The following is a 10,610-nucleotide window of genomic DNA, read 5'->3' on the forward strand; positions in this document are numbered from 1 at the left end:
TACAGGGAAGAGGATTTGCTTGTGTCTCTCCAGGTAACAATCAGGTGCCTGTGTGGGTGCCCACGAAATATATGAAGATTATCATGAGCCACAGCATCTAATGGACCCACCTGTACAGTGTGAATTGAAGGTTTGAAAAGTCTCAATTTGCTCAACTTTGTTGCCCCCATGACCTGGTGATCTCCCCAACAGTTTGCAGTAGTAAAATGAGCACTGCTAGTGCACAGTAAGAAATAGCAAAAGAATTACTCAGATTTACACCTTTGGAGTCCTACAATCAAGTGCCTATAAAAGACAAGTCTCTGGGTGACTAACTGTAAATTTTTGTCTGGTCTCTAGCTCCTGGGCTCCAGCAATACTCCTATCTCAGCCTCCCAAAGTGCTGGGATTACAGGCGTGAGCCACCGGCCCTGACCTGGTTGGTTTTCTTGTGCTTTGATATCTTAGAATAGTTCGGTCAAAATAAGGAGTATTAAGTGGTTGATTTGTTGTTTCTAATGTACTGTAGAACATGAAGAAAGAAGTCGTTAAAGTTCTTGCTCAAGGTCTGAATGAAGGACCTGAAAACTGTTTGGACGAACGGAGGCAAGATGGTGCACTTCCGGGTTCTTCATCCCCCCCCCCCCAACTTTTCCCGCGCACGCGAAAATGCAGCTGTCGACCCGGGACGTGCAGACCAACTGGGCATGCGCCAGGTGACGTCAATCCGAAGAGACCAAGATTTACCTGGTCGCACCTGTGGAATGCCCGATACGCCCATGCCCCGCCTATTGCCCTCCCACTCCTAGAAAAGCCTCTCCGGAGGGACGCCACGTGCGGCCTTCTCACAGCCCCACTCCTGTCGGGATGTCAGGACTGTGGGAACTCCGTCCGAGAGCCCCACCGGGGGACTCTGTCGGCCTTCTTTGCCGGAGGCCGACAGACCTCTTCCCCACACCTTAGGTGACCAAAATAAACTTGCAGTTTTGCTCCTACACTTGCCTAGTCGCTGGTTCTTTTGTGCCCGCTCTGGTGGTCTTAGAAAAACAAATCAGTTGGTGCCGAAGACCCGGGAGGAGACCCCTCCTCAGGCCTCTAAGGGTTGAGGAACCTCCTCCTGCTCCCATGCGGCAGACGGACCAGGACCTGAGACCCACTTCCCTCACTCTCATGGCCTCTCTGGGGTAAGTGCCCTTGTCTCCTCTTTACCTCCCTCGGCCAAAATCCTGCGCAGGTCCGAGGTCCATTTGGAGCCACCAAGTGGCTCGGGAGACCCGTTCAGGGCGGAGACGTCCACTGAAGGTAATCTCCACTTGGCTCCATGAGCCTCCAGTCTGTCTCTGCTGGTTCCAAAGGACGCTTTGAAGCCAGGCAGGGATCCATTTCCATTTCCATTGTGTCCATTGTGTCGGTAAAGAGGAAACAAACGGGAAACCCCCAGTCCAAATTTCCAAAGAGCACCCCCTTAGGGTGCCTCCTAGCCAATTTAAAAACCTTACAGCTCGAACAAGACCTTAGGAGGAAGCGGTTAATTTTCCTTTCCACTGTGGCGTGATCGAACTCAGCAATTTCTGCCAGTGGCTAGGCAAGTGGTCTGAAATTAATTACATACAAGGCTTTTGGGCCTTACGCTCTCGTCCCGACCTGCCCTATACTCCTCCTTCCTCCTCCTTATCTACTAGTAATCCACTCGGTCCCGTGCCTCCTTCGGGGCCCCCAACTGGCTGTCTTGAGTCCCCTATCTCTGCCCACACCCTCCTACAGTGTTAGCGCCTTTGTGAGAGGTGGCTGGGGCGGAGGGGGTAGTCAGAGTACATGTCCCTTTTTCATTGGCCGATCTTTCCAAAATTGAGAAGCGTTTAGGTGATTTCTCAGCTAATCCTACCATATACATAAAGGAATTTAGATACCTTTGTCAGGCCTATGACTTAACTTGGCATAACCTCCAGGTTATCCTAACCTCTACCCTAAACTGACTGAGGTTCTAACCCAGTATACCCGGTTAGATCCAGCCTCCCCAACAGGGGACACCATTTTGGCATCTTATTTCATTTCTCAATCAGCTCCTGACATTCATAAGAAACTTCAAAAGGTAGAGGATGGTCCTCAGGCACCAATACAAGACCTGGTTAAATTAGCCGTTAAGGTCTATAACTCCAGAGAGGAGACGGCAGGCTCACCTCAAACAGAAGTTACAGCTCCTAGCAGCGGCTTTACAGCCCAGTCGTAACCGCAGGCCAGAGAGTACACACTCCGCAGACTCCAAGGCTACGAAAGGAGCCTGCTATAAGTGCGGCAAGGCAGGACACTATGCCAACAGGTGTCCACAAGGTCCCCGAGCCCCAACGCAGCCTTGCTATAAGTGCAAGGCGTCAGGACATTGGGCCAATGAATGTCCTAACCCTCGTCCACCAGCAGCCCCCTGCCCTGCTTGCCAGCAGGGAGGACACTGGAAGTCTGATTGCCCCACCCTGAGAACAGGTGCTGCGTCTCCATGTGACCCCCTTTCCCAGGATCCTGGGAGCTCCTTCCAGCTCCTACATCTGGACGACGACGACAACTGAAGGTGCCGAGACTCGGGGACCCCCATCACCCTCGCCGAGCTGCGGGTAACTCTCCTGATAGCGGGTAAGACAATTTTTTAATCAACAGCGAGGCTACCTATTCTGTTTTGCCGTCCTTCTCTGGACCTAGCCTTCCACCCAATATCTCTGTAGTAGGAGTAAGCGGAAAGCCATCCACTCCACAAAAACTCCACTCCTTAATTGCTGCCTGGCCAACAACTACTCTGCACACTCGTTCCTCATTCTCAGCTAAAAAGGGCCCCTACCAAAAGCAATCAGTGGAAATCGGTTTGGCTTTCCCCCACTCGCCTCAAACTTACTAAATTTTCTTAACTATCTCATACTCCTCAACCTTGCTGGGACCTTCCTTCTGGGTTTTGCCCCTATTCCAACAAATGCTTCCATTCCTCATTCCTATACTAATACTGTGCCTTATTTTATTCTTCATCCGTACGTCCAAATGCCAACCATGGGCCCTGACCTTAACGACGCCCCTTAACAGCAGGAAGTAGCCAGACAGACCACGGCGCCCCTTATCACTATTATCAATAAAAGGTTGGAATGTTTGGATGAACGGAGGCAAGATGGTGCACTTCCGGGTTCTTCATCCCCCCCGCCCAACTTTTCCCGCGCGCGAAAATGCAGCCGGCGACCCGGGAAGGTGCAGACCAACTGGGCATGTGCCAGGTGACGTCAATCCGAAGAGACCAAGATTTACCTGGTCGCACCTGTGGAACGCCCCCTGACATGCCCGTGCCCCGCCTATTGCCCTCCCACTCCTAGAAAAGCCTCTCCGGAGGGACGCCACGCGTGGCCTTCTCACAGCCCCACTCCTGTCGGGATGTCAGGACTGTGGGAACTCCGTCCGAGAGCCCCACCGGGGGACTCTGTAGGCCTTCTTTGCTGGAGGCCGACAGACCTCTTCCCCACACCTTAGGTGACCAAAATAAACTTGCAGTTTTGCTCCTACACTTGCCTAGTTGCTGGTTCTTTTGTGCCCGCTCTGGTGATCTTAGAAAAACAAATCAAAAACATCTATAACTGGCCTGAAAGAAAGTGTCAACTCCTATAGCCACCAGGCCAAGATTTGGGAAAATAAAATCCAAAGTCTACTCCTGTGAGTGGCTGAATTACAACACAAATTGAATTCACAACCTCAAAAGGGTCTCTTCTGTTAACGTTAGGGCACTAATATGGAGAAATCAGATACTGAAAACTGGAATGGAAATGTATAGGTTTATGCTAATGAATCTGGGCACTCTGAACCGTGTTTTAGTCAGTTAGGGCTGCTATAATAAAATACCATATACTAGGTACCATATAAACAACAGAAATTGTATTTCTCACATTTCTACAGGCTGGAAGTCTCAGATAAAGGTGCCAGCATGGTCGGGTTCTGGTGAGGGCCCTCTTCCATGTTGCCAGGGCACAGAGAACTCGCTGGGGTCCCTTTTATATGGACAATATTTGCATTCATTAGGGCTCCACTTTCATGACCTAATCACATTCCAATGGCTCCACGTCCTAAGGACAACAAAATAGGAGTTAGGATTTCAACAAATGAATGTGGCAGGGAACACAAACATTCAGTCCATTGCAAATCCCTGAAATCGCCTGGTGTCAATAGAGGCAGCCCTCCCACTTCTCCTGCTGGAGGTTCCCCTTTGTCCGAAGAGCCTGTAAGGGTCTCAGCTAAGATTGTTGCCTTGAAGGACACTGCTGCTCCTCCTCTGGAACTAACACTACCACCCCTCATTGCTTCTTAACCTACACTTAAACTCAAGTTCCTGCTGGGCAAATCAGTGAGTTAAAAACTGAGCCCTGTCAGGAGGTGTGATAGTCACCAAAACAACTGTATGATTTTTCCAATACAAAGTTTATATAGTAGTCTGTGGTAAACATGTGAGAATAGTTCCTAAGCCTGGGGTATGAAGGTGGACAAAATATAATATTGAATCTGGCTTCAAATATTTGTGTGCAAGTTTTTCTATGGATATATGCTTGTATTTCTCTTGGATATTTAGCTAGAAGTGGAATTTCCAGGTCATTTGATAACTTTATTATCAATTCTTTCATGAAATGCCAGACTATTTTGCAAAGATGCTACACCATTTTACATTCCCAGCAGCAATGGTGGAGGGTTCCAATTTCTCCACATCCTCTACAACACTTGTTAAGCACTTGTTAATATTCATCCCAGTGAGGTGAATCAGTATCTCCTTGTGGATTTGATTTCCATTTCCTTAATGACTGAGGACATTGATGATCTATTCCTGTGTTTAAGGTTGTAGAAATGAGGTCCTGGTTTCTTTCCTGGGTGACAGCCAGGGACCACTCTCAGCTCCTAGGCCCTCCAGTATAGCTTCGTTGTATACACCTACGTCTTCAAAACAGTAAAGCCCAATCAAATCCCCTTGTCCTTTGACTATCTTGTACTTCTTTTTCTGCTCTCTGGTGGAGAAATCTGTCTGCTTTTACGTGTTTTTATTGGGGTGGGAGGGGCATCGGTGGTGTTGTTCGTTTGTTTGTTTGTTTGTTTGACAGGGTCTTGCTCTGTCTCCCAGGCTGGAGTGCAGTGGTGTGATCATGGCTCACTGTAGCCTCAAATTGCTGGGTTCAAGTGATCCTCTCGCCTCAGCCTCCCAAGTAGCTGGGACTACAGGAATGCAGCACCACACCCACCTAATTTTAAAAAACTGTTTGTTGGAGACAGGGGTTTCACTTTGAACTCTTCATTCCTCTCAACCAAGAGACTAAGTAGGGGGTCCGCTACTGGCTCGGGTGATGGAAACTGAAAAAAAAAAAAAAAAAAAAAAAAGAGCAGATCAGGTTTCTACTACACCAGGGGCTAAGGAAGAGTAAGTCTGATACATCTAGAGAGCTTCTTAGTCCTCCCGTGTTTGCAATTCAAGTTAATGGAAAATCACAGCAACCCCATCCAGACAGGACATCTAATGGTTCAGACTCTTACGTAATGAAAGTTTGATGAAGGTTTAAGTCATCCTGCCAGGCCAAGCACCATGACCAAATGACATGCTATCTTAGGGCAAAGGAAGTGCGAAATGGGTAGTGAAAGAAGGCAGTTATAAATACCAGCTACAACAATGTGAGCTGCTGCAGAAACCATGACTGTAATAGTATTTACCTAATGGGTTAATAATATCTACCAGCACAGGTGGGAATACAAAACAACCAAAAAACAAATAAAATTCTTTTAAATAAAATCCTTAGGAAAAAAGAACATCTTTTACTATCAGAAATTTCTTAGCCTCTGGAAGGCCATTTGATTCAGTAACATATGCCAGGAGACTTCAGCAATATCCTGCTCCATTGTAGAAAACAGCAATCTGATCAATCATTAACGAGATTATGCATTTGGGGTATGATAATCCTCCATGGACAGGTATTCTCAAATCATACGTTACAGTTTCTTCTCAAGGTGCTGAACAAAGTCTCATCTCATACATCTGAAAAGAAAGAGACATGTCATTAACCAAAGATAGCCAGGAGCCTATGCTGTAGGAAGCACTGTGAGGGATAGAAAGATGAAGTAATAGTCAGCATGGAAACAGAAATGTATCTGCACAGTAAGAGGTAGTCCAGCCGGCAATAACAAATGCTGGCAAGGGTGTGGAGAAAACGGAACCTTCATATACTGTTGGTGGGAATATCGATTACTACAACCACTATGAAGAACAGTATGGAGGTTGCTCAAAAATCTAAAAATGGAGCTATCATATGATCCAGCAATCCCACTGCTTGGTATACACCCAAGAGAAAGGAAATCATTGTACCGAAGAGATATCTGCACTCCCATGTTTGTTGCAGAACCATTCACAGTAGCCAAAATTTGGAAGCAACTGAAGTGTCCACTAACAGATGAATGGATAAAGAAAATATGGTACACATACACAATAGAGTACTATTCAGCCATAAAAAAGAATGAGATTCAGTCATTTTCAACAACATGGATGGAATCGAAGGTCATTATGTTAAGTGAAATAAGCCAGGTACAGAAAGACAAACTTCACATATTCTCACTTATTTGTGGGAGCAAAAATGTAAAACAACTGAACGAATGGAGATAGTAGAATGATGGTTACCAGAGGCTGGGAAGGTTAGTGGGGGTGGGGGGTGTGGGTAGTGGGGATGATTAATAGGTAGATGAATGGAATAAATAAGATGTCGTATTTCATAGCCCAGTGGGGTTACTATAGTCGGTAATAATTGTACATTTAAAAATAATGAAGAGTATAATTGGACTGTCTGTAACACAAAGGATAAAAGCTTGAGGTGATAGATACACCATTTACCTTGATGTGATTATTACACATTGTTGTCTGTATCACAAGATCTCATATGTCTCAGAAATATATGCATCGGCTATGTACCTACACACATTTTTAAAAAAGTGATAGTCTAGCAAATACAAAGAGTGTCAATTGAGGGACAATGCGCACCTCAGACTATGGTGAGAATGGAAGTCTCCATAGTCTTCGAAGAATGAGTTAGATTCAGATAACATTAGCCTAAGTAACTGTGGAGATAGGCATAACTATGAGTGAGGACAAGGATTTGAGAAACTCAAGGCAGGGGCTGTTCTCCCCACGCTCACCCCCAGTACTCTACTGGGCCCAAGTGCTTACAGAATTGGACAGTTCCTATTTCTACTCACCTTGCTGCTTCCTTGAAGATGGATTCAAAAAATCGTTTTTCGACTTCTATAGGTCCTTGCACCCCTTCAAGCAATTTGAAGATTTTTTCATATTCTGAAGATGTTTTTTAAAAAAACTTCAGTATTATCAAACATAAAGAAGAATAGAAGTGAATCTGTACCTCAGCAATCATGCTTCATAGGCTGAAATGTTTTAAATGCTTAAATCAAGATACTCGCACATACAAAACCTAAATAATACAAAAGACACCTGCACATACATATGAACGAAACTCCTTTTACCATAACCAAGTAAGAAAAGAAAAAGAAAATGTATTATGCTTTAGTCAAAGAAAAGAAGAACCGCCATAAATTATGGGCAAACTCAACTCTGGGAAAGAATGAGCCTCAACAGGTAACATAAATATCTTCTGAATCACAGAAATAGAGACTTTCTATAGTTTTATAAAACAGACATTCTTATACTACTTACTTCGTCCAATGCATCGGATTTCCTTCACTAATTGACATTTTATATCAGCATTAATTTCTTCTTGGCTTTTGGGAAAAGGGACTATTTCTCTGCATTTTAGGTCATCTCCAGAGAAATTGCTGGTAACGATTCCTCCCACAGGTGCATTGCTACCAGGTTTCTGCATCAGCCCATCTTTGCTGAAACCAGCGAAGTCATCAATCTGAGAATCCAATTGGCTGGATGGAAAACAGTGTCGTGTCTTAAGCTCTGGTGAAACAGATTTTGACAAAAAGCCATCAGTTGGAGTTTGACCATTTTCTTTCCCCTCCACATAGATATCATGAATGACAGATCTGGAAACCAAACTGAGGAGCTGAGCTGTGAGAAATGTGTGTTTCATCACCCCTCTGGGTACATCTATGTGCTCCTCAGTTTCTAGGGAATTATTTATTTCATAAATGGGAGGATATACCAGGCAGAGATGCCAGACCTGATGATCTGAGGCCAGGACACATAATACAATAAAACAACCTCTTACTTTCTGACCCTATGAATACATATGGAAACCAAGTAAGACAGCACAACTCTAACAAACACAGATCCCTGGTACTCATGGGTTAGTGTCAGCTTGCTATGCTTTACTAGTTGAAAGTAGCAAGTCTTAGTTGACATCATGATTTCTCAAATTCACATACAATCTGCCATGCTTTACTAAGCTGGAAGCCAGACAACTTTAGGATACACCTAAAGTAGCCTCCTCTTTACATCAAATATATTCTGAGAAAACAGAGGCGGCCATGACTGCTGAAATTACTATACGCACTCCATCACCAAAAATCCCTTTTAGTATAGGATCTTCATCATCCCTTTTTCTGCCTCAGAAAAGTGACTTTCTTTTCACTCCAGGCCTGTCACCTCTTTCATTCATTCATCATCCGTGGTAGGCAGCATGCCAGGAGCTGGGGATCAGCAGTAAACAGCCTAGAGAGCAATGTTCCCTCCCCTTGTAGAGTTCACATCCTCATGGGGTGGTCAGAGAGTACGTGCACAATGAGCAAAAGAAACAAACAGCGTCGGGCTGGTGGTAGGGAAGCAGTCCACAGGCCTGTGGGCAACAGCAGCAGAGGGAGCCCCAGGAGCTGCTGCTGGTTGGGCAGAGCCTTCTGTGAAGGTTCCCTTGGGCAGGGCTTGAAGGAAGAAGCAGAGCTGCCTGCACAGAGGCAGAGGGGGAGTTCCAGGTTGTAGTGAAGCCAAGGGTATGGGCTGGAGTGGGGATGGACCAGGCAGGGAGATGGACAGGACAGAAGCAGACAGAGTCAGGAGATGATGGGGCCCATGTTAGGAGAGAGTGACAGAGGCCAGGCCATGCAGAACCTCGTAGACCAAAGCTGGTTCACAGTCAGTTCTGAGTGCTTAGGAGTGTTGAGGATGGATGTTCAGGAGCGACATAGCATGATGTGATTTACATGCCTACATGATGACCTGGCTGCAGAGTTGGAGGGTATGTGTTTGATGGGGGCAACAATGGGAAACATGGAGGTATCACAGGAGTTCAGTGATTGATCATGGCAGAGTGGAATAGAAGGAGAGAGAGAGATGCTGGGGTTCAGAAATTTTTTACAGTATTTAGAGAAGAGAAGAAAAAGAAAGGTAGAAAAAACAATGATGGGGTCGGGGGCAGTGGCTCGTGTGTATAATCCCAGCACTTCGGGAGGCTGAGGTGGGTGGATCTCCTGAGGTGAGGAGACCAGCCTGGCCAACATGACAAAACCCCATCTCTACTAAAATTACAAAAATTAGCTGGGTGTGGTTGCTGGTGGTTGTAATCCCGCTACTTGGGAGGCTGTGGCAGAAGAATCACTTGAACCCAGGAGACTGAGGTTTCAGTGAGCCGAGATCACGCCACTGCATTCCAGCCTGGCTGAGAAGAGCGAAACTCCATCTCAAGAAAAAAAATGATAGGGATTCACCAATACGGACAAGATATTTATTTAAAAAAAACAACAACAAAAAAACAGATTGTGGAAATAGAAATCCTAGAAGGTTTTCATGAAGAAGCAAGTGAACAACTGTCAAATGTTGCTGAGAAATTAATGGCAATGTCAGTTGAAACTGTTGACCTTGTCAAGGACAGTTTCTCTGGAGGGGATGAGACAGGAGGCTGACTGCACTGGATACAGCATGAAGAGGAGGTGAGGACAGGCTTACTTACTCTTTTCTTTGGACATGGCAGAGCCTGCAGTAAAGCTGTCTCCTGCTCCTTATTTCCTTGCCAACAGGGCCATCTTCTGCTTTTCTGATATGAAGGACTGTCACATTCCCTGGGACATTTAAACACGGTTTCACGATCTACAACCACCTTCTCTGTTTTATCAGTCATTGTTTCCTGAAAAACATCAATGAACATATCCCATTCATGACAAAAATCTAACAATCACAAAATGGCAAACAGTCTGCATGTGTGTATACAACCAAGACTTTGAATCATTAATTTCACTTTTAATCATGAGCCAAGATTTACCAAGTCTCAACAAACACTCTGTTCTCAGGAAAAGAAACCTAATTTTAATATACACTAAGAAAAACAGGAGAAAGGTGGTATAACCAAATCAATTAGAATGCTTGTGGAATAAGCAGCTGTCATCAACCAAAAATAGATAAAAATATTATTATCTACTTGATGTATAAGCCAATCTGTATTAACACTTATTAGGAAAAATAGTTGTATAAACCTATCTGTATTAACCTTATTATACATTATATTTTAAATTATATATACACATTGTATTATACATCATATATATTTAATATATAAACCAATCTGTATTAACCCTTATTAGGAACTCTAATTAGAAGATTGATACAAAACTGATAACATCGGACAGGGAATTTAGAAGAAAGAAAAACTACAAGATCAAGCCAAAAATACAAGCCAAAA

The 10,610-nt window shown here is 44.7% G+C and overlaps 1 pseudogene; it reads right to left on the bottom strand.

The window, feature by feature from the left end:
* Positions 1-5,952: 5,952 nt before the first annotated feature.
* LOC117078144 lies at positions 5,953-10,052 on the bottom strand (annotated as a pseudogene).
* Between the last annotated feature and the right edge of the window lie 558 nt (positions 10,053-10,610).

Source organism: Trachypithecus francoisi, unplaced genomic scaffold (genome assembly GCF_009764315.1).
Source record: "Trachypithecus francoisi isolate TF-2019V2 unplaced genomic scaffold, Tfra_2.0 Lachesis_group6, whole genome shotgun sequence".
NCBI classification, from domain to species: Eukaryota; Metazoa; Chordata; class Mammalia; order Primates; family Cercopithecidae; genus Trachypithecus; species Trachypithecus francoisi.